The sequence below is a fragment of the Callospermophilus lateralis genome, chromosome 3 (assembly GCF_048772815.1).
Source record: "Callospermophilus lateralis isolate mCalLat2 chromosome 3, mCalLat2.hap1, whole genome shotgun sequence".
NCBI lineage: Eukaryota > Metazoa > Chordata > Mammalia > Rodentia > Sciuridae > Callospermophilus > Callospermophilus lateralis.
In genome coordinates, this window is record NC_135307.1 from 20989692 (window position 1) to 21014075 (window position 24384).

The window sequence follows — 24384 nt, forward strand, 5'->3', positions numbered from 1 at the left end:
AAGTATTATGCATTTTGGACAGGACAATAATTTTACTAATTAGCGCCACATTGCCAAACTAGATCCTTGTGTACCATTTCCTTAGAAAACACTGAGCTGACATATGTACAATCCCCAAGGCAAGACTCCTGGCTAGATGGTATTCCTAGGGCTCAGATTTTAGCAGAGGGAGCTGGATAGAGCAGAAATCAAAGATAAAGAAAGTGACCCTCTTAATTTCTCCTTGAAAGTGATAAGGGTAGGTTTCCAGAGGAGGAGTATGCCCTGGATGTGTTGCATGAGGGGTAAAGGGCTGAAGCTCATTACTAGTCACCACCTCTTTGGTTTAATTTGTTTCCTACACTAATAAATGCTGACTTTGGTTCTAAACCCACTTGCCAATACTGAAACAGCTTGGATGCTTTCGACTGTCATGTTAACTCAGCCAAACTGTCATTTGCAGAAACCTTTGCAAATTTACTTTATATTGAGCCGGTAACATCTGACTAATTTCTACTAATACTGCATAGCAGCTATAACCACTTCTGCAGAGCACATTAGCCTTGTTTAACTGGCATCATAAATAATAAATTCTAACTGCTGGGAATTGGCTTATATTCCATATTGCTTTTTTGACGTGTTTTTGGACTCAGGTACATTATTTCACACTAATGATTCTGCTAAACCCAGAGGCTTTTGTCTGTTATTCTTACATCTCTACCAAATATTTTAAAGAAATAATGCATCAGATTGTATTTTCTCATATCCTTATTCTTCTGTTCTTATCTCCAGATAATGAAAATGTGCAGTCATCCAACAGTTCTTTGGCAGGTCATGTGAATTGAGCCCTAGGCTGATTTGTCAAATCCCCTTCACTCCATCTCCACCCTAGCTCCTTTTTCTTGTTTAACTGTTACGATTGCCATCAAGGTCCAGAGAATTTTCAAAGTTGCATCAGAGAGAAAGAGAGAGAGAGAGAGAGAGAGAGAGAGAGAGAGAGAGAGAGAGAGAGAGAAAGAAAGAGAGAGAGAGAGAGAGAGAGAGAGAGAGAAAGAGAGAGAGAGAGAGAGAGAGAGAGAGAGAGAGAAGTAGTTAGGAGAGACCAGAGAAATGAATCACTTCCAGCAGAATGAGGATCAACTCTAAGCACATCCACTTGGTGAGGTGCAAAGGCAGGGAAGGATTCTGACTTTTGCATTAGTGATGGTATGCAAAAATTTCCCTGCATATGCTCTTTAAAGGGATAAAGATGTTTTGGGGTAAAATTGGGAGTTCATTACCATCTTGAATCTAATGTATGAAATATGATACGTCAAGAGCTTTATAATGTTTTGAACAACCAATAAAAAAAGAATAAAAAAAAAAGATGAAATGAGAAAGCTATCTCTTGAAAAGGAGACATCATAATAATCATTTATTAGTACTGTAACTTGGGCTATAGCAATATGAGTGACTGAAGTCAATGATGTAGAGCCTTGAAATGACAGAGAATGGATGTGACAGCCATCAAGATAAAAATACATTCTCAGGCTCATGGTGGTTGTTAGGAATGGGGCCACCTTCAGGAATTCACTGATTACACTCACTCTCTCTAACCTGTGATTGCATTTACTAATTTTTCTAGTTTCTTTATGTGATATTTTGACATAGGGGGCTTGCTGATTTGGATAGAATATTCCTCCCAGTGCAGACTAATATGTGAGTATGCTTTTGACATGTGAAGCAAGTAAACAGGTTTCATTCCTTTAAAATTATTCCAACTGGACAATCTCACCTGGTCAGCCCCTTACTTGGAGTCACTCATTCCTTCCTTGGAAAACCCCATTAAGGCTTTCTCACAGTCTTCCTAGCTCCCTTTCTCTGGAGAAACCCCTCTTGTTAATCTTTCCTTTGGCCCTGCAGAGCAGGGTGCATCCTTTCTTCTTGGGAACTGTCAGCAATAAATTCTTTGCAGTGGCAGTCATCTTTGGATCTCCTAGCCTCACCATGTGTTAAAAAAAAAAAAAAAAATCCCAGGTGTATTTTTATAACAGTAACTCATATGATTTGGCTGTCCAAGAATGACCATTATTAGGTAAAGAAAATGCTTACTTTTAAGTTATTAAATAATAGGCAAAAGAGCAGGGTAAGAAAACAAACAGTAGCAGTCCCTCACTACAAACTATTGGATCCTTACTCTTTGGGTTTGAGATAGGATAGAAATTGCAACTATGAATAATGGGCTATGAACAGAGTATGATTCTTCTTTTTTATGAAATAGAAAATGTGACTCGATGCATGCAGGTCTTTATAGTCTATATAGAAGCATACACACATATTTCCAAATAACCTATTAACCTAAAATATATAAAATTCTAAGCTCTTAGGAAAAATAATAGTGAAAAATCTTCACATTTTCTGAGGATTGGGAAAAGAAAAGATAGTTAAAACTAAAAAGTCATCATATTAAGGAAAATAATAAATCTATCTCTTTTAAATTTTACAATGTTGCCAAGAATGTTGAAGCTCACCTGTAAGCCCAACTACTCGAGAGGCTGAGATAAGATGACAACTTGGAGGACAACCTCAGCAAATTAGTGAGACTGTCTCAGAAGACAAAAATAAGATTAGGGATGTAGCTTAGTGGTAGAATTTCCCTGGGTACAATCCTGAGTAGTAAAATACATTTTTAAAATGTTTATTTTTCACTAGATTGCAAATAAACTAACACACTTTTCCAATAATGGTATGTGGACCAAAAATCATACCTTTAAATCCCTCTCTAATCTGATGAAATCCTATGCTCAGGGCCAGGAATACAGGATCTATTTGAAACTGACACTGAATCAAGAGGATGGGGCTTGAGTATGGGGAGAGGTTCTCTGTGCTCCTGGGAAGTCTGAGCATGGGAAGTGAAATATGAACTCTTGAGAATTCCCTCAGGGATTATGGCCCTGGCATAAGGTGAAAGTTTTGTTAAGAGTATTTAAATTCTGAAGGACACTAAGGTGTGTGTGAATATATATATATATATATATATATATATATATATATATATATATATATATATACACACAAGCCCCCAAGACAGATTAAATTGCAACCTTGACTGAGTTCCCCAACTAACTGCCTGGAAAGAGGTCATTTTCACATGTCAATCCTATATACTTCAGACTCTTTTACTACAAGATATCTAGCATAGGCACACATAAAAATATTCAACACACTGAGTTTTCCAAAGAGAAAAAAAAATGAAAATAGAATGAGACCACAGAAAATTTATTTAGCAGTGCAGACATCAACAAGTGAATTGGAAAGCAGGAAAGTGAATCAGGAAAACTCTGGTTTTAGGATTCTACTCTAATGCCATGACAGGTCTCCCAGTACTGCATGAGGGATAGGAGATTGTTTTCTGAACAGGGTGTGCAAGTTACAAGCCACACTGTGGGCAGGGACACTGAGAAAGCTCTGTCCCTCATATCTCAGTAAATGGCCTTGCTTTGATGAAGGCTAGGCCAACACAGCAGAGGGAAGCCCTGTCCCCCAGACTGGGTGTTGGTGATGAGAAGCAATAGCAGTATAAACCTGGGAAAGGAGCAATAACATGGAGACAGGACTTTGCCTAGGGGCACCGATGAGGCCAAAGCTATGGATTGTGCAGGATCACTCAGGAAAGCCAGATTAAATTGTAGACCAAAAGACACACACCACAAGCATAACCTAACTGGTCTGGATCCCACAGACCAAACCAAGGTGGAAACTGCCAATTCTATTTTTAAAAATCAATATATTGTCCACAGGACACCATATATATATGGTGTCCTGTGTGTGTGTGTATATATATATATATATATATATATATATATATATATATATACACGTCTGTATATATATATATATATATATATACGTCTGTATATATATATATATATATACGTCTGTGTATATATATTTATATATTTGAGAAAGAGAGAGAGAGACAGACAGACTGTCCTGCAACCCTAATGGAAACAAACCTGAGATGGTTATATTAATGTCAGAAAAAAACAAACTTCAGAACAAGGTCTACTATGCACAGTAAAGAGAAGAATACCTAATGAGAAAGGAGCAAATTTTCCCTGAAAGTACAATAATTCTAAACATGAATGCATGTTAACAATAAATCTTTAAAGTAGAGAAGCAAATACTGTTAGAATATAAAGTAAAGAATAGGCAAATCCACAACTGTAGATGGAGACTTTAACACTTTTCTCTATCAAGCAATTTGAACTTTTTGACACTAGTAGAAAACTACACATACAACATAAAATACAAATATATTCAAGTGTTCTTCAAACATTCATCAAAATACATCCTAAAAAAAATCCATGCACTTAAAAGTTAAACTCAAAGATAGCAACAGAAAGGTGTTTTCAAATTTCTAATATGTGTAAATTAAATGATACCTAAAGGCACTCACAAACTAGTAAATAGGTTGAGCTGAGTAAAAACAGAAATACGACACATACCATGATGTGTGGAATATGGCAAATATAGACCTTACGGGGAAATATATAGCATTAAAATTTGTATGTTAGGAAAAAAAGAGAAAGATTATAATTATGACTTAACCTTCCAACTGAAAAAAAATAAAAGAGGAATATAATCTCAAATCAATCACAAGGAAGGAATAATCATGGTAAGGGCATAAATCAAATTTGAGAAAAAAAATACAAAGACTAAGTGGCCTCTGAACATAATTGTCATAAAACAGGTTCCCTGGAAGTCAACCTTGAAGCTTCTCAGGAATGACAAATTAAGGAAGTGTGAAAGCTGAGTAAGAGAAACCCAAGAAGAAGGGAACAGGACAGAAAGGGGAAGGAAGCTATGCAAAGATATAATTTCAAGCAAAATTCTAACTTCTTCATGACCCTCAGAGTCCTGGAGTGTGAATTATGCTTGCTCAGTTTGTTCAGCCTCAAGCAAAGCAAGGCGACTGAGCTCTTCTGTCTCCTAGAGTCAGAGAATATATGGGGTGGGGCACAGTAGTGATAAAATGAATCCCAGGAGATATGGGCAGTATCAGCGGCACTTACTAAATTTATTCTCTTTCTCAAGATGAAAAAAAAATAGCTTAATATTTGAAGGAGATAATCTTAATACACTACTGGACACGTGTTATTGCTCCTCAATCCAAATGAAAATTATAAGCTTCTGAATGTTGGCTGCATTAACTCTTTCTTATCATTGCCTCTTGGCTTACCCGTGAAAAGCTATATATATATATATATGGTTCCTTGTATTGGCTGCCCCTATCATAGTCTAAAGATAACAACATGGATGTCTGCTTCCTAATCTTAGTGGCATTCCCCTAGCATGATCCCCCTAATAGTATGTGCTTTCATTTAATTTCCTTCTTGGTTTCCCTATAACACTTTTCCAGAGCTCTTTGTTCCATGGGTTGTGTTAGTAACAAATCAACATCAACAACAATCTTCTTTCAAAAATCTGAGCACTTGTGAGAAATGGAGATGACTTTATCTAGAGTGAATCTCTTCTCCCAGCTACATGCACCTGTGGAATTTATGTTTGAAACTTGGCCCCCTTTCCCCTAGTACAGAATTTCTTCATCTTGATACTGCCACTATTTTGAGTCTGATGATTCTTATTGTGGTGGGCCAATGTGTTCACCAAAGGGTACTTGGCAGCTTCCTTCCCTTCATTGCTCCATCTGTAGCAACTGAGGCTGTCTCTGGACATTACCAAGGTCTGCTGGAGAAGAAGATCGCTCCAAGTAAGAACCACAGCTCTAGAGAAGAGATTTATTTATTAAGAAAATATGGGATAATGAAAATAATCTGTGTAGTTTAATATGGTAGCTGTCTACCTTATGTGACTATTAATCATGAAAACATGGGTATTAGGGCATAAGACTTGAATTATTAATTACATTTAATTTTATTGATGTAAACCTAAGTTTAAATATATTATGTGACTAGTGATTGCTGGGGAAGAGAGTAATACTAGAGTTTGTAGTAACACTATGCACTCCCTTTCTTTTTCACCTGAGCTACGTTAGCCCAATTTCTTATGGCAGGCAGGCAGAATCCTTATGCTGAGACCATGACTAAAATTTTAATTAATCTTAGCCAGTTGCAGTGGTGCTCACCTGTAATCTAAGCAGTGCAGGAGACTGAGGCAGGAGGATCGTGAGTTCAAAACCAGCCTCAGCAATTTAGCAAGACCTTGTCTCTAAATAAAATATAAAAAGGGTTGGGGTTGTGGCTCAGTGGTTGAGTGCCCCTGGGTTCGATCCCAAGTACTAAAAAAGAAAGAACTGGGTTTCACTGTCCTTTGAGATATGTGAATCTACTTTTCGGTTATACTACCTGGACTAGGTTATTTTCGCACATTCACAGCTAATATGGGGAAGACATGCATCAGAATTCACATACTCTCAGAACTCAGATGTTATAAGCCTCTCTATATTCCCTTTACTTGGTAAATGAGAATCTCAATATTGCCAGCTTTTTTTTTCTTATAAAATAAATTCCCACTGGAATCTGTGCTTCTTTGAGTCCATTGCTCACTTTAAGTTTCTGTAATCCTGCCTTTTATGGCAAAATCAGGTTCTTAATTATACATTGAACAGATACTTTGTTACTTCTTATATGTATATTTTGGCTCTAACTACATTGGGTATTTGTCCTATGAAGATAACAATATCTAAAATTAGAAAAACTTAGATTTGTAAATCTATGAGAACTAAATCCTGGCACTGTTTCTATTTGGGAAGTGTGCTAGTATTATTGCTTAGAAGAGAAATCTTAATAAAGGAACAAGAAATGATCATTTGGTCAAATTTGGTTTATATTTTTAATTCAAAACACTATTTGGGGAAAAAACATTCAGTTTCTAATAGAAGCATTGAGAACATTAATTATGGCAAAAAATAAAGTACACAAGAGGTTAAAAAACAATATTTTAAATGGTCAATATCAATGATCCTCAGTTTGTAATTAAATTATCCAGAAAATAGTTCAAATTATTATATTTATTTTTATTTTTTAAATTTTTTTTTGGTACTGGATATTGAACCCAGGGGGTACTTTACCACTAAGCTACATCCTCAGTTCTTTTTATTTATTTATTTAATTATTTATCTTATTTTGAGAGAGGGCCTTGCTAAATTGCTTAGGGCCTCACTAAGTTGATGAGGCTGAACTTGACCTTGTGATTCAACTGTTTCCACCTTTTGAATCACTGGGATTACAGGTGTGCACCACCCTTCCAGGCTTATTTTGCTGCTTCTTAAGAAATATCTCTGAACTGTAAACCAAGAAGCCATTGGGATTAAGTTCTACATGCAAAGTACCTAAAAATGTTATAGAAATTAGTGTGGGTTGTTATATGAAGCACAGAATTAGACTGCAAGGTGGTTTTATTTTTCATACTCTGTGTTTAATGACACATATTATCACCCAGGTTTTATTTTCTACCTCAAAACTATTATCAAATACAAAAAAAAAATCAATGAAATGGGAAACTGGCTGAACTGTAATAGAATCTGAAAGTATTTTCTTCTAAAATATTACACAATTGTGTTGGTAAATTAAATAAGATATTGTTAAAATATCGTATTTAATTTAATTAAATAAATAAGATATTATTGAAATGATTAAATTATAGAACAAATGAACAATAAGATAATTATCATGCTTAAAAATTGATGACTCTAACTTTTCTATGAATAGTACATTGAGCAATTCTATAGCTGAGAAATGTTTATTATGATTGCATTTGTTGAGAATAATATAATCGTTTGTGTGGCAATTATAAAAATGTCTATAGAAACACATTATAGAATATGACAATATTTTATAGTTTTAAAAGTCTTTCTTTTTCTTTTTCCTATGACCTTGAGTATGACAAAATCTGGAACATATATACATTCAAGTTTTGGTTAAGAATTGCCATCTCCAATGGGTATGTTTTGCTTTCATTGATACTTAATTCATCAAAACATGCTTATATAGGAGCTCTTTGATATTCATGATGCTTTATTTGGTAAGTCATGGAAAGTTCTTTCTCTGGATGGGGACATGACATTTTGCCAACAATCCATAGAACATGGTTAATTTTCTCAGCATCCAAAAGAAGGTTACAAATGAAAGAACATTCCACCTTCTGCTCAGTATGATCAGAGACTTTTCATCAGTCATGAATGCCAGAATCAGTCTCCACTCAGGGAGACTATGATTCAGAAAGCAGCATGTAGGCGTTTTTAATTGAGCTGATGGAAATGGGTGACAGAGTAATGGTTGTAATTGTTCACCATTTCCCAAAGAAAAAGAATTTGCTCAGTAAATAGGGGGCTTTGTTTCCAACCTAATTTAATGGAAACACAGAAGGTATAAGAAAGTAATGTGCCAACTGACATTGGGTGTAAAATAAGGCATTTCAGAGACTTTTGTGCAAATGTCCATCAACTGACATCTGTCAAAGCAAACTCCTGGGATGGCTTCAGAGCATATCCATTTACCAGCAGCTCATATTTAGTGAGTTTTGTTCTCTAAGGAACAGAGTGTTGGTTTGTTTTGCAATGTAAGCTTTTGAAATAATCCACTTTTTCCAAAACCCCCAAACTACTACATAAATTCTTTGTAGCCTAGTTATGCAGTAAAAGGAACAGATTTTTATGCCCATAGATACCAACCCTTCAGACTAGCTAAGAGGCAATGGGAGCACCCTAGAGGCTCATGTGATACAACTTGTTTTATTGTAGTCCAGATAAAGGCTTTAAGGCCTCCAGGATATTACTTCTATCAAATGCATAAACTTAAATGGGTTTCAAGCTGCTTGCCCATGCTCTCCACTACAGCATCTTATGTGTTTATGCTTCTGTAGGCTGGTATGATTTCCATTTCTATTTCTATAAGTATTAAAATGTCTTGTGGTGTGTAAAACTACAAAAGTTAACAGTATTCTATCATTTTGAATTAACTCTCTAGAATAGCTAGAAGAAAGTGATTCTGGTGGTGTAACCAGGAGGCAAGATGCATCTGTATTTTTTAATATTATTCTTTATAATTAGAGGTCTATCAAATATCTACTTAGTGGATTATCTGTGGCAAATTTCCAATGTTTAGCTAAGCGGAAAATTCTACTCCTCACTTCTCCCCAGTCCAATATTATGTGATGACCTCAGGGCACAGATTTAGATGTAAATATCCAGAAAGTGTTTCAGTAGTGACTACCTTAATGAGAACTCAAGTAGTCACATAAATAATTCAATATATAGTGTTTTAAAACTTAACTTTGAAAAATACACTTATATGTATGTAATTTTTAAAGATATATTGATTTCAGTTTATGAATCAAGAAGAGGATTATTTTGAGATCCATTTTTAGTTTCCAAAATTAATGACTTTCTATAACTTGTGATTTTAGATTTGGCAAGTACAATCAATCTTACCTAACCTCTCCAATGAGCATACGAAATAGCAAAGGCCAAATGGATTAAATGAGTGTCTTAGTCCAAGGTCATAATTTGAATAAACAATGTTAGTCAGCATTTTATAAGATGGGCAAAGTATTACTAAAGTATTAATTGCGTTATTAATACTTAGACCCAGGTTAGGGATCAAAAGTCAACTCCTTTACATTTCTACATTTTTTGTTATATGTTCGTTTGAATTCAGCTTCAATAAATGTAGACTAATATCAATGTCAGCACTTTACAGCTTTTCCTACTATGCCTGACTTCTGTCTCCTTTACTCTCTGAGAGTTTACAGGTCAGTTCTCTGGTGCCTAGATGATGACTCTATTAGCATGTAAGTGATGGTCTCCCTTTGCGGAGTCACACACATTTTATCTATTTAAAAACATGGTTCAAACTGATATTCACCATTGATGCTGAACCTCTTTTTATCTAGATGTTGTGATAGACACTACACATATGGACTTCAATTATTAACACTCAACTTGCTTGGTGTTTTATGTAAAAATATGTCAATAAATTGTAGATTTAAGATATTCTTACTTCACCTCATGATAAAACTGAAGGTATACTTTAGTGGGTATTCAATAGTTTCTTTATATGCCCAGGGCCAATATGACCTGAAATTCGTTTCTAAAACTTCAAAGAGACAGCTTGAAACCCTAACAGAATCTCCTTGACTATTTTTATCAGTATCAGCTGGCTAGTGGATGCAATACCTTTATTTTATTTATTTATCTTTATTCGGTGCTGAGGATCAAACCCAGGGCCTTACATATGCTACGCAAAGCACTCTACCATTTAGCTACAACCCCAGCCCCTAGGATGCAGATCTTGAGGTACATTTTTCAGATATTCTAATTTCGTAAATCCATGGACACACTTCACATAAATAACTAATTCTAGTGAGTATACTAATTATTCTTAATGGTTCTTTTATTTTATTTATTTTCTTTCTCTCTCTCTTTCTTTTTTTTTGATCTTTTCTGTTTTATGCATATGTGCAGGAATGAATTTACACAAGAAAATATTGATAGGCCAAGATCTCAATTCTCATCTTTCCTTTTGGGGAACTGAAACAAGTCCAGGGACAAATCCTTCGCTGTCCTCTGTGTGAACTCTGTGGGCCACATTGTCCATAATAGCCCACCTTAAATCTGGCACATCAGACATTAACACACTGAATATTCTTTTTATCTACCATTTTCTTAAAAGTATATAAACAAGCTTTTGCAAATATTGCCTATCAGCAAACTGATTGAGCTGGGGAGTAATAAAGTGAATTCTGGTAGTGGCAAATGCATTCTTTCTCCTCCTAATCTGAAATTATTTGGACATCTAGAGAGATGGGCCTGAGAAAAGAACACTGTGAAACAGTTTGAATACTGTTATTATAACAGAATCCTGTTTTCGAGTCAAATTTTAAAAGTGTCAATGTCAAAAGCAAAGATTAGTATGCAGTACTAAGCACCTCAGTACCTTGAAGCACGGCCTCAAAGGAGGAAAGCAGCCATCAATTAAGGAGCAAGGCCCAGATAAGAAAATAATCCACAGAAACAATATTCAGAGTCTCATTAGCTGTGCTATGATTGGTAGCTGGTTCAGAAAACCAAACCCAACACATAAAAGGAACATGATTAATGCAAGTTTTACCTTTTTGTAATCATTGGGACAGGACAGCAACCTTCTATGTGACTCTTAGGGCATCCATTTCCACTGCCCAAAGTATCATCTATATGACCTACTCCCAAGCTGCATATTTTAGCACAGGGATTTCACATGAAAACTGCTGTGGCTGCAGATCTCATTTGATAAGAAGAGAAAGGACAGACTGCAGACTGGGAATCAGGAGGAGGAATAACAAGAGCTCTTTCAGACTTGTAGTAAAGCCAAGTGAACTCGACAAGCAGGTCAAGGCTATAAAATATATCTGATGTAAATTAATTTCACTGATATATCAAAATCACAAGGTGAAGACATGATGTACATTTGCCATGAACTTAACAGTCTACAAGGCACTTAAATATGTATCATCTCATTTACTTTAAATCTCACAACCACCTAATGTGGTAAAGCTTATTACACAAATGTAAATCAGATGTTGGATGAGCATCTCTCTCCCATAGACCTGTTTTAACTTTCTCAGAAGCCACTAATTGCATGTTTTGTGCAGAAGTAAAGCCTATCTACTAATTTTCTGAAAATTTCAAGCAACTGATTCTTCTACAGTGGCATTGGAATCACCAACCCTTGGAGTATATAGTAGTTGTGAGTTTCAATGTATAAACTCATATTTCAGGATAGGTTTTCTCAGAAGGAGATACTGAGACAAGAAATTACAGGTCAGTAATTATGTGTGAGTTCAGCCAAAGGAATATGTGAAGAGGAGTGAAAAACTGAGGCAAGGAAAATAGTCGGTAAAGGCATACCATCAACCCAGTTTTACTATCATGGAGGGGAATTCAGTTTTCCTGAGGAACCCCTGAAGACATTGGTCAGCATCCTTTAAGTATTGTCATCCCAGCTAGTGGTATGAAGCCTGAGGTATTCATTCAAGACCCTGGGCTGTTCCAAAGGAATTAATTCCACAGTGTTTCCAATCTGCTCTTCACACTGCTGGACTGAAGCCAGTAAAAAGCTATATGGCTGAGGTGGCATGAGTTGGCCTGCTTCGGCTTCACCTGATTGAATTTTCCTCTCCTTTCCCCACTTCTTAGTTTTTCATTTTTTATTTTATTGATTTTATAGCTCCATTTCTTGGAAGCAAAATAAAATTTTTCTTACTCATGCTATCAGATTTAGTCTCTCTCTCTCTCTCTCTCTCTCTCTCTCTCTCTCTCTCTCTCTCTCTCTCATTTCTTGGGTGGGTGTTTGTTCACCAAAATAATTATTTCAACCAAATATCATGATTGCCTCAAGGAATATTCTAGTTAACTGTATTTTATTCAAATTTGGTGGAGGCGATCCCCCACTCACTGTCTTGACAGGGTCACAGTGAGAAAAAGTGTTGGCAAAGCCGCTCTCCCACTGTCTTGACAGGGTCACAGTGAGGATGAATGCTGGCAAAGCCACGCTGGTTGGTGGGTAACCGAAACCATGAGACCCTTTTTTATGTAATTGGGACTTTGCATTTTCATGCTTATGTTTCTCACAGGAGGCATGAGTATGTTAAATGCCAAACAAATTAAATTTCAGATGGCTAGAACAGAACAGGTAGTTCAAGCCTTGGAGGCCGTTCTACCCACCCCTCAGCATATCAAGGACAAAGTAAAAGGCTATTCTTCTATCTCAGTACATTGTGGACAAACCTAATAATGGACAACAATCATCCTCTGAAAAACAAATTCTTTGAGAACTAGTGCACCTTGACTGAGAAACAAACTCTTTGAGAACTAGTGTACCTTGACTGAGAAACAAAGAAACTCTTCGAGAAAGCAGCTCAACCAGTTTTATGAGAATAAATTTGGGAATCAATTAAAATAGGTTTATAAGACACAGTTTTAAAATAATGTTAGAAATATTATTTTATTTAGATTCTTAAGTTTAGAAATTCTTAAGTCTTTAGTTGTATAGGTTTCTGATATGTTTTAAGGATGATTCATAAACTTTAGGATATTTTAAATATAAGATTTAAAGGGACTTTTTTAGATGGGAATTTTGAATTAAAAATAAAGTACAAGAGTACTTTAGGTTAATGATTGGCTAGGAGACTTAGAGTCTGGTTACGTAGTTTGACATTAGTTAATAAGGAAATAACATATCTTGGGAAAAATAGTAAATCTTGGTAAAATCTGAAGGATGTAAATTGGTGACATGTTTTATTGATGATTCTGTACTTTGATGATTGTATGGCTGGGGGTCATATCCTGGAAGAATGTAGATTGGTGTGCTCTCAATCATGGTTAAGGAAATGTCATGTCTTGGCAAAGTTTTAAATTATATAATCAATGACGTATTGTGAATCTATAATGATGAAAAAAATTGTAATAAAAAGGGGACCCAGAGAAAGCAGTTTTAGCTCTCTCTCTGGAGATTGCTCAAACGGAACGACTCCTGTCTCATCATTTCGCCGACGCCACTCCTCCTTCAGGACTCCCTGGACCCCGCTGGGGCTGGACCCCGGCACAAATTCATCAGTGTAGATTTTCAGATGAGGAAACTGAGGCTGTGGTACCCCTACTAATTTTTCTGCCCTTGCAACACCAAGAAACATCTTCTGTATCAATATCCCATAATTCTCCTACACAGGAGTCTGCCTCTCGTCATGTATTAAGTAATATATATAACTGGATAAGATTAAGTAACTTGTAATTTAGGGCTACTTTTTTTTTTTTTTTTTTTTTTTTTTTTTGCTCTAGCTCTACATTGTAATTGGACTAGAAAGATGTTGGAGCATTGCTTTTAGTCAGATGGATCACAGCCTAAACTCATGCTACTTTATTCCCACAGGATATGACTTGAATCTGGAATTCCCCCTCACCAGGGCTCATGTATTTAATGTCTTGGACCCCAATACAGCAATGTCCAGAAGGGAGATTTGGGGAATGATTAGATCATGATGCCTCTGATCTCATCAGTGAATTAACCCATTGATGACCAAATGGACTACAAGAGTCAGGAAGTATAAGGTTATAAAGAAATATTATAGTTTTTCACTAACAAACACTAATGTATTTTTTAAATGTCTCAATGTACTTTCTAGTACATTTTGGTTATCTAAGCAGTTTTGAGCTTTCATTTTTGACCCATGATTGTTGAATTGTGGGATAGAAACTTTTTGTGAAAAGTTTATAATTTCATCTTTATTCTGACAGTATTTATATAATATTTTGTGTTTAGAGGCAAAATAATGTATTTCTCTTACTGGGAAGATTTACACAAGTGTGATCCTAAGGACATGTCCCCACTACTATGCCCTGGAAAACTTACACATTTTAATAAACAATGCAGGCAAAGGCTTGAACCCCTGATGATCTGAGTTATTTGGAAACTGTTCGTGATTTTTCCAGAACCTGAGTGGTTTGGAGACCTCTGAGATGATGCTTGGAGACCATATCCCAAGGTCAAGTCTCCCTATTTCTCCTAGAAGTTGTCACAGGATGCTTTCCTGTTGTCTCTGGAGATCAAATGAGATATAAAACTTTTTGCTTCATCTCCCTCAGCATAAAGCTGCAGGATATATAACCAGTTAGCTGCAGTCCAGATCTGGATTCTCTGCAATGGGCAATACTAGAGCCTATCCCTCACAGAGCAGTTACTGGCCTCCTTTAGTTTCAGTGTTATGGTTTGCATAGCGTATGTTCCCAAAAAACTCATGTTAAACTTTATAGTAACTTTCAGAGGGAAAATAGTTAGGTTATGAGAACTGTAACTGAATCAGTGGATTAATCCATCTGATCCATCTGATCCATTTATAATTTGAATGAAATAGTGACTGGTAACTATAGGTAGGTGGGGCATGGTTGGAGGAATTAGGTCACTGCAAGTGTGCCCATGGGAATCACATTTTATCTCTTGAGTTCTCCCCCCACAAACCCTCGCCATTCCTGTTTCTTGCCTGCCGTGAGCTGGAAGCTTTCCTCCTCCAGGCCCTTCCACCATAATATTCATCCTCATCCCATGCCCAGAGAAATGCAGTTGGTGGACAGTGAACTGAACCTCTGAAATGTGAACCCTGAATTGACTTTTACTCCTCTCTGTTGTTCTCTTTAGGTATTTTGGTCACAGCTATAAAATGCTAGCTAACATAACTGCTGTCTTTGGGGTATGTGGGATATGGCCTGGGAGTTGGCATCTTTGTCTTTATTTCTTTCACTCTATGCAATAATCTGTGTGAATTTAAAAATGACTCGTATTTTTACCAGGTGAATCAAACAGACCTTGATGTTGACCTCATCTTCTGTTGTATGTATAACCAAAGTAGATGAGGAAAGTCTCATATGTAACTCCACGTTCCATGCTGACAAGCAACACATCATCTCCTGAGTTCCTGCCATATTGTAACAGTTTCAAAAACATGAAATCAAATTTTTAATAAATTCCTCTGCTGTCAAGGGAAATCTTAAACCTTACTGAAATCTTCAAATTTAGCAAATATTTGCATGCTTATTTCTCTTTCAATAGGAATTCCCCTTAGAAAGGAGAATGACATCATTTACTAATGATGTTATTTATTAAATGGAGCCAAAATACTACATGGGCATGGGCAAAAAAGCCTCTTTTGATAAGAACTTTGTGAATCAAGACATCTGCATAAACATGAACTAGAAATTATTAAAGTACATTTTCTTGAAATGATTATCTTGTCTTAAAATTTATATTTATATAAATGTCCAGCTAGTTTCTATGACATTAATATTTTAGAAATAGACTTGGAGAATAGTGCACATGGAATTTGACTTTAGCTCATTAAAATGCTCTGAAATTAGCTAAATGGCCCATCCCTCAAGAGAGCTCTGCATTATAAACTGAGACCACTCCTACTACTCACTGTTTGAAGAAACATTGATTTTAGCACCTGGAATGTACTGAGACTTATGATATTTAGTCATTCATTTTGTTTCATGTAGTAGTTATTAGAATCCCATGAGGTAGAAATCCTTACTTGTATTTTTGTACAGGTAAGTGGAAACCCAGAGATGTTGGGTACATAAACTAATACGTGGACTCCTGCTACCTCATCTATGCCTTTTCCACTTGGCTTCACATCCACCCATGCAAAACTGTGCTCAGGGTTGTTCCTTGTAATATTGAAGGTGAAATTCACTTTACGTTGAATTAGCTACTTAGAAACAATGCTGAAGGGAGATTGATGGTTATTTTTTTTCCAAGTAATGAAATATGCTTATATTTGATTTTCCAAAAATGTAAAAATCAGAAGATCTTTACTTTGTAGTAGATCAATCAGTGAAATCTGGCATTCTACCTCAGACGTGATAAAAGTGAATATTTACTAAGTTTATGATGGCATTCCTACTGCATCTAAACCTAAAATGATTGAGGTTTGACTCTAAATATTTCTTGATTATAATATGTTTCTGTCATAAACTTTGGAAATAGTACTTATGCAGTAACATTTGTTAACTATGCCGTGTTTCTAGAGAATTCTAGGGAGCCTAGGTTTCAAGGCAATGACATTTTTTTTTTTTTTTGTATCAGGTATTGAACCCAGGGGTGCCATATCCCTAGGCTTTTTTCTTTTTTTTTCTTTTCTTTTTTTTTGCGGGGGGGCAGGGGAAGGGTTCTCTAAGTTGCTTAGGGACTTGCTAAGTCGTTGATTCTAGCTTTGAACTCATGATTCTCTTGCATCAGCCTCTTGCATTGCTGGGATTACAGGGCTAAACCACTGCATCTGCTTGACATTGCACTTTTTAAACAGCTATATATTGAAATTCTTTCACTTGACAATTTTTTGATTCCCTTAAATAATCCCTGCAATGAACCAGGCAGTAAATAAAAGTTTGGTATTAAAAATGAGAGAGTGGGATAAAATTTTTCTGAAAGCATTTGTAAGTCTTTGGAAAATAGCTGTGGACATTGCCACTGCCTGAAATATTTCTGGGACTATGTTTTGGATATTTTCATCCAATATATGGAGGGTACACTTATTTGGATACCCATCATCACATCTGATCTCTACTTTTTATAGTTAAATTTCATTTCCACTACAAACAGTCCTTCATAAGCATTTGAAAACTCTGGCAGAGGTCAGCTACCTGCTGCAAGCTATTGATGAAAAAATTTCACTTTTCCTTTCAGAAGCAATCATAAAGATCATCATTTCTGATCCTGCATCTTTAGAAGGGATGCCTGTTGAGTGGTGATATAGGAAGGTAATATCCACTTAGTGGACAGATCATTTGAGTCAAGCCTAGCAATAAATGGGGTGACAGATTTCACAACCTACCTTCCTGTGATTTGTTTGTGAGATTTGAATTTGGAAGTGGTCAAAAATCATAGGGAGTAAGAACCGTGGAATAAGACAGCCAATATATTTAAAAAAAAAAAAAACATTAACCTGCATATAAGAAATACTCAGGAAAAGTGTCCTGCAATTATTAACTGACTTGAGTAACCAATGGTAAGCTTATTTTTCCAATATGTAATTTGACAACAGATTAAGAAGAAGATTATTTTTAGCAAATAACCTCTGTGAATCATTTACTTATTTATTGTACCAATTTCTTTCCAAAAGATCTAGATTAGGAAAATTTCCTGAAGTGCATAGAGCAATAACAACCTGTTGGAATGAAGATGTGTGCCTACTAGGTGCCAGTGACTCTTGCTTATTCCTTTATACATATTCTTATTTAATCATCTCAGTAATTTTGCAAATACATATTATTACAATAGTTCGATAATACAGTGAGGTTAAGAAAAGAAAAACAGCTTGTGGAAGGTTATGGAGTTCTTTAAGTATAGCCCTAATATAGGAAATCAGGCCTATCTGATAACAAATCCTGAATTTTCTTTTTTTTATAATAATTGCTGTTGAAGACATAAAGAGAGCTCATATTCCAGGAGTTTGCTCTTCAAAAGTTTATTATTTTACACATCTAACATTTCTAAGGATTGCTTAAGAATCTAAATTTAAAAGATTCACCTTCCCACTTGTTATCTGTAGGTGCTTGTCAGTTTGCTATTTCTAAATGAGATAGATGCTCAATGTCAGAAATTAGAACACATTTTTAATATACAGGCATATTCAATCTTACTGGAATGTAGTTTCAGTTCTAATGTCTTAAGAATAATGTTAACTGTCTTAAGATTGAATGTCTTCCTTTTAAAATGTAACCCTCCCTCCCAACTCTGGTTGTCATCTATTTTCTGACACAAGGAGCCCGATTCCCACATGACATATTCAGTGCCTGCCCTATGCAGACTCATTTACAGTGACTCCATTTAAGTCACACTTTTAAAATTGTTCCCAAGAGATCTGGCTCCAATAGAGCGGAGCCGTCTGCGTTAGCCACCACACACACAGCCAGGCTGAGTGACAGGCATGTTTAATCTGTGCATTTCAAATCTCTGTGGTGCTTTGTGTCTTAATGATGGCACTGCCTATAAAAACAAGGCTCTAAGTCTTTGGACGGAGCTCAGTCCAGGACTGGGCCAACATTTAAAGCAAGGCAAAGCAATCAGGCGTCACTGTTACCCAGAGGCTAAACTCAACCTCTTGTGAAAGATAATCATTTTTTCTGAGACAATGGTTCCAGATAGTGAGACCTGGGTTCCAGCCACTTTGCCTGGAATGTAAAGCCTTTTACAATCCATTCAAGTACATATGGAGCTACCTCCATCCATAATTTTACATTCTGCATGGCCTTCTCCTTATTCCTCTCTCCTGATACAGTCTCATCCATGCCTCTGTACCTCACACTGATATTCTTGTAGTCAGTCTGAGTTTAGTTAGATGCCCTCAAAGTTATTTATAACAATATAATGCATGGTCTTGCCTGGCTTTCATTCCTGCTGCTCCATATCTACCATGCCACTTTGAAAATATTAAACTGGTTGTGCAATTGGGAGGGCTAAATAAGAAAGCATGTGAAGGTTGGCAACATCAACTCAACTCACCTCTATAAATTCCAGAGTGCTTTGCACCCTTTGCGTGTTTAGCCCCATCATGCACTCTATTTTGGAAAGGATTATTGATTCTGTACCCAGGTTAGATTCCTACAACAGAACTGAGTCTCCTTGAGGAGCAGCTAGTGCTGCCTCTGACTTTTTACACTCCCACGTGGTTCTCTCCACACTCCTGGGAAGTGGGCAAACATTCAGCCAGTTTTATGAAGCATCGATTTTTTTTTCCTGTCTCCTAATATACCTCCAGTCCTGTATTTCTCTTCTCCAGAGCATGCAATATCTCTTCAAATTTTATGACATCAAAAGCATATTTTAACTGGAGAAAAATTTAAGAACAACAGAAAGAAACAAACAACAACAAAACCTTGAAATTTATTGATTTTACTTACCATATTCCCTCTCTAGGTAGGATTTATGTGGAAAGGAAAATACACTTATATATTTAAAGAAATACATTCAAGTCTACTAGGTCAGAGTATCCTATCTAAGAGACACAGCATCATATTCTACCAAGACCTCCTGGATTTCTTCAGCCTGAGATAACACTAATTGCCACACACACACACACACACACACACACACACACACACACTATCAACTCTGGCAACTTCTACAAGCATTTGTATACATGTAGTTTCACAGATTATTTATTTATTTATTTTTGGTACCAGGGGAACTCAACCACATTGATCTGCACCCCCAGACTTATTCTGTATTGTTTAGAGACAGGGTCTCACTAAATAGCTTAGCGCCTCACTATTGCTGAGGCTTTGAACTCCCAAACCTCCTGCCCTAGCCTCTTGAGTCATTGGGATTATAGACATGAGCCACCATGCCTGGTTTATAGTTTACTTTATAAGCAATTATTTATTGTATAGTGGTATGCTCAGGTTTAAAAGATTCCTTGACTCACTACTTGTGATACTTTGATACTTCCAAATGCATGACTTGGGGAATGTTATCCAGCTTCTCTTTTCCCTTGTTTTGGCATTTTAAGGATGTGTTCTGAGGATTTACATTAGTTTGCCAGGAGACATGTGTAGAGCAGCGCCTGTATAAAACCAGAATTCAGTCAACATTACATATAATTTCTTCTTGTTTTCTGCAAGTAGGCTCTTATATGGTTTGCTCTTTCCATTTACAGATGAGGACACAAGGAAAGCTTCGAGACTATTAGGTGATCGCCCATTGAGTAAAAGAATTTTCGCATTTCTGAAGAATTTGAGGTTTTGAGTTCAGATCCAGTGTTCTTGTCTCACTGGATGAATTTGATTGAACGCCCTCATTCCACTTTTAATTCCAATACCAAGCATGACTCTCTGAAATCATTCAGTATTTACATAACAGTGTTTGCTGTCTCCACACATGCACTAAGACATTGATATTGGTGAAGGAAAATGTGCTTTTCTTGCCACTGAAGCATATCTCAAATGAGAAACAGAAGTGGCCATGAAACAGAATGAACAAATGATGGAACTGCAGAATGTGCTAGTGAGTATTCCTAGCCTTGTCCCACCTTCCCAGGGAGCTAATCCCACCTCTTCCAGATACCTGTTCATATGCCCACAGACAAACTGAAGAGGGATCCCTGGCAGTGCCGATTGGCCAGAGCCTGGCAGTTGAATAAGACGGCTAATATTAAGGAGAAAGCCTCTATTCTTTCTCAGTTCCTCCAACGTACTACATGAATGAGAGTTTCTTTGAATATTTTATTTTCTTCCTTTCTGGTGATTCTATGTGATTATGAAGGTATGTAGACTCAAGTAGACTTGACTTAGATAGTTACGCAAATATTGAGAATAAGCCTGAGAGAAAGCTAAGCATGGGGCCTGTGGTAAGAGCTTACTAGCACCTGAATCTCAGACAGTCTTAAACACAGCAGTTAGTATCTAAGCAGCTTGTAGTCTCCTATTTGGTCATTTTCATTTTCTCTTTAGATTCCTTATATGGTCAGGAGAGGTAAAAGTGTGATTGCGTGAACAAGAAGGAATGTGGACAATCCTGCATTCTTGACCATAGGGCCCCTACATTATTTAGCTTTATCCTCTGTCAGGCCATCTTTCTTTCATTGCCATGACCCAGTAGAGAGTTGTACCAAATGTTGGATGAAACATTGTTCCTTTTAGTTAATTGAGTGCTGATTGTGTTGAAAGTATTTATCCAAGCCATGCACTCCTGAATTGCAAATGTCTCAGTTTGGAAAAACACCTGTGTATATCCCTGCAAAGGAACTTTGAGTATATGTGAGGGAGTATACCATTCAGCAGTTAAAAGCTCTAAGCTTTGGTATCAGAAAAAAAAAAAAAAAAAAAATTGTGTCTGCTACTTTGTAGGATATGACATTGTGAAAGAAATGAAGATATCATTTCTTCATGAGTAATCTGACAATAATATCTATGACACATAACTTGGATGATATCTTTAAGATATGTAATGTAATATCTGGTGCCTCCTAAAGGAAACAGGACTAGGGAGTATCAGTAGTGTGTTTGGTTTTTTGTGTGTATGTGTGTGCATGTGTGTATTTGTGTGTGCGTGTGTCTGGGATTTGGGTGAAGGGTTTATTATTTGCCAGCATGTGGTACCAGAAATATACCAGAATCACAATTAAAAATACGAAAAAAAAAGCATAATTATCAGCAAAGAATTGATCTGGCACACATCTTTATAGAAACAAAAGGAAAGTCAATCTGTGTTCTTTTAAAATCATCTGTCCCTTTTGCTTTCCTACCTTGAAGAGGTAAAATAAGTGCAGAGGTAGGGCAACCCTGGTGTGTTGTTCAGAAAATGAAGAATGGAATGTGGTAGGAAGTCATACTGAGCCCAAGATGCTCAATGTGGTGCTAACTACCACTATATAAAGAAGGAAAAAAAAAAAGCAACTGGCAACTAGGGAGCCATCAAAATGTTATTCTGGGAAATCCAGCCGTGTCTTGGCTTCAAATCACGGAGTGTCTGGTGGGTGTGGGCTCCACAATCACAGGCCCACATTTTCCCGAGCTCCATACCACACATTGATCCTTTCTGTTCTGTTCTCAAATATTTTTATTATGTGACCGAAGAATTTTGTGTTTTGGGTGTGGGTAGAATCTGATTGGTTAAACACATCTACTGGGTTTCTTAAATTTCAAGGGCCCAGGGTTGTTTGTTTACACTTTGCACTTCTTGTTGTTTCAGTGATGCAATGTGTCAGCACCTCCTGATGAAGCCCCTCCAGGGAGGGCTCTGAGAGTGAACTTAAACTCAGCTCCTCTGCAGAATTGCCAGGGATGACGACTAGAGCACTGTAATCTGCTTCATGTGGGTTTCACAAATATTTGTGGAAACAGTCGATGTGCCAATCACAGTGAGAGATGTTTCAGGAGAATTTCGTCATTCATGTCCCATAATGTTTTGTTTTCTGAACTACCATGCGGAGACAGTCTTGGACAGGTTGAATGTCTTGTCCTGGGTCAGACAGCAAGCTTTTGGCTGGACTAGATCTACTGGAATTTTTTTTTTTTTTTTTTTCCTAGAGTGGTTTCACTATTTCCTGAACAATCTGAGAGTTTGGCTTTAAGTTACTGGGTCACTCATACAGTCTCCATGCTTAATGTTTATTCCTCTAATACAGTCTATAATAAATAATGTTTCAAAAATGTGGAAACTAAGTCAGAAAGCTGTAGATTTGTGCATCTTACCTTGAGGTTCTGGGCTTTTGCATGGATAGACTCCAGGATCCACAGTGGTCACATACTGTTTCATCTATGCTTATGTGAATTGTGTGAAAGGGGTGTCTACGGCATTGTTCAAATCTGCAATTTTCTAAACCCACAAAACAGATAGCGGTTGTAAAACCCTGCCAAAATTTAAAATAATTCTCTACATATTTCTTTTTCTATTGAACAAACATCTCTGATTATTGGGTCCAAACAGAAATAATATGTAGTGAAGTAAAACCTAGCACTCTCTTTGTTCTATTTTGTAAGAAGGAATGGTTTCAAGGCAACAAGAGAGCTGGGTCCCTTTTAAAAGATTACTTATAGAATCCATTTATACATAAATCACATTTATTCCTTAATCAAACTTAGTACTGATTTAAACTCCTGGAGGTGGGACTAGTCAAAGACCTACAAACATTGATTATAACTTCAACTGAGACTCAGTACTCTATTACATATCAGAATTAAGTCTGGTTAAAATTAACAGAACTTTCTGTCTCTCTGGAATTTGAAAGTTGGGAAGTTCCAATCAATTTTTATCATACCATGGTAGTCTGGAAATTTGAGATGTTGTTCAAGAAGGAAAATAAAAGCAATACATTCAAAGAAGTACTTTCAGATTAAAACGTTGAGCCACTACAGGTTAATTCCATGTTAATTCTTTATGATTTGGGAGGCTGATACTTAGTAGCTGAGATTCACAGATGATACAGAGCAAGACCTAAATAGATGTTTTTGTCATTACAGTAAAACAAAATGCTTTTCATGTTATTTTAAAAAGAAAATAGAAGTTTATTGTAGCCTTCTGTTTTAAAAAAGTTTTTTGCATCCAAGATTATTGTTCTGAGGTTTATTTACAATGTCTTTAATAGGTTTTGATTGTTAGGGTAGCTAAAGGAACAAACTTTGATGTGTTCTTCTTTATTTATTTATGTTTTAAAATAGGCATTATTTAGCCCTTAAATGTTTCATATGAAATGTTTGATGATATATACTAATAAAATCATCTGGGCTTAGAGTTTTTATTTATTTGTTTGTTTGTTTATTTATTTATTTATATTTTTATCCAGAAGGTTATTGATTACAAATAACTTATTTAACACATGTCACAAGCTGTATGTGGGCTGTGTGTAGACTATATTGCACACAGTAGCCTAATGAGGGGATAAAGCTGGCATTGGGCACCTCCCGTGGCACCCCACAGGGATTGATCTCCTTATGCAGTTGAACATCCCCCTCAAGCTCTGCCAAGATCCCACACAGATCTTGTGATCTGGTCTGAGATTGGTGTGACCTGCCAATATGTCAATCAACCTGCTGACTGCAAGACACACCACTCCATTTTGCCAGAATATAGGAGCTCAATTCCACTGATCTGCTTGCCCGTCCTGCCCCCAATTTTGAAATTATTTTCTGTGTCCTGTGATTGTTTTATGTCGTTCTATTTTTCTTAGCTTTTATTCCTCAACCAGCCCATTCCACCAAGGGGCACCCCATTCCCACGGCCCCATGCAAGGCATGGGAGAGGAACACTAACAGGCTATTCTGAGATTTTATTTTAAATTCGTTTGAGTAACATATATTCTTTTAAAAATATCCATTTCATCAGAATTTTCAGATTAATTGCAATGAAGTTGTTCATCATATTTAATTTTTTTTAA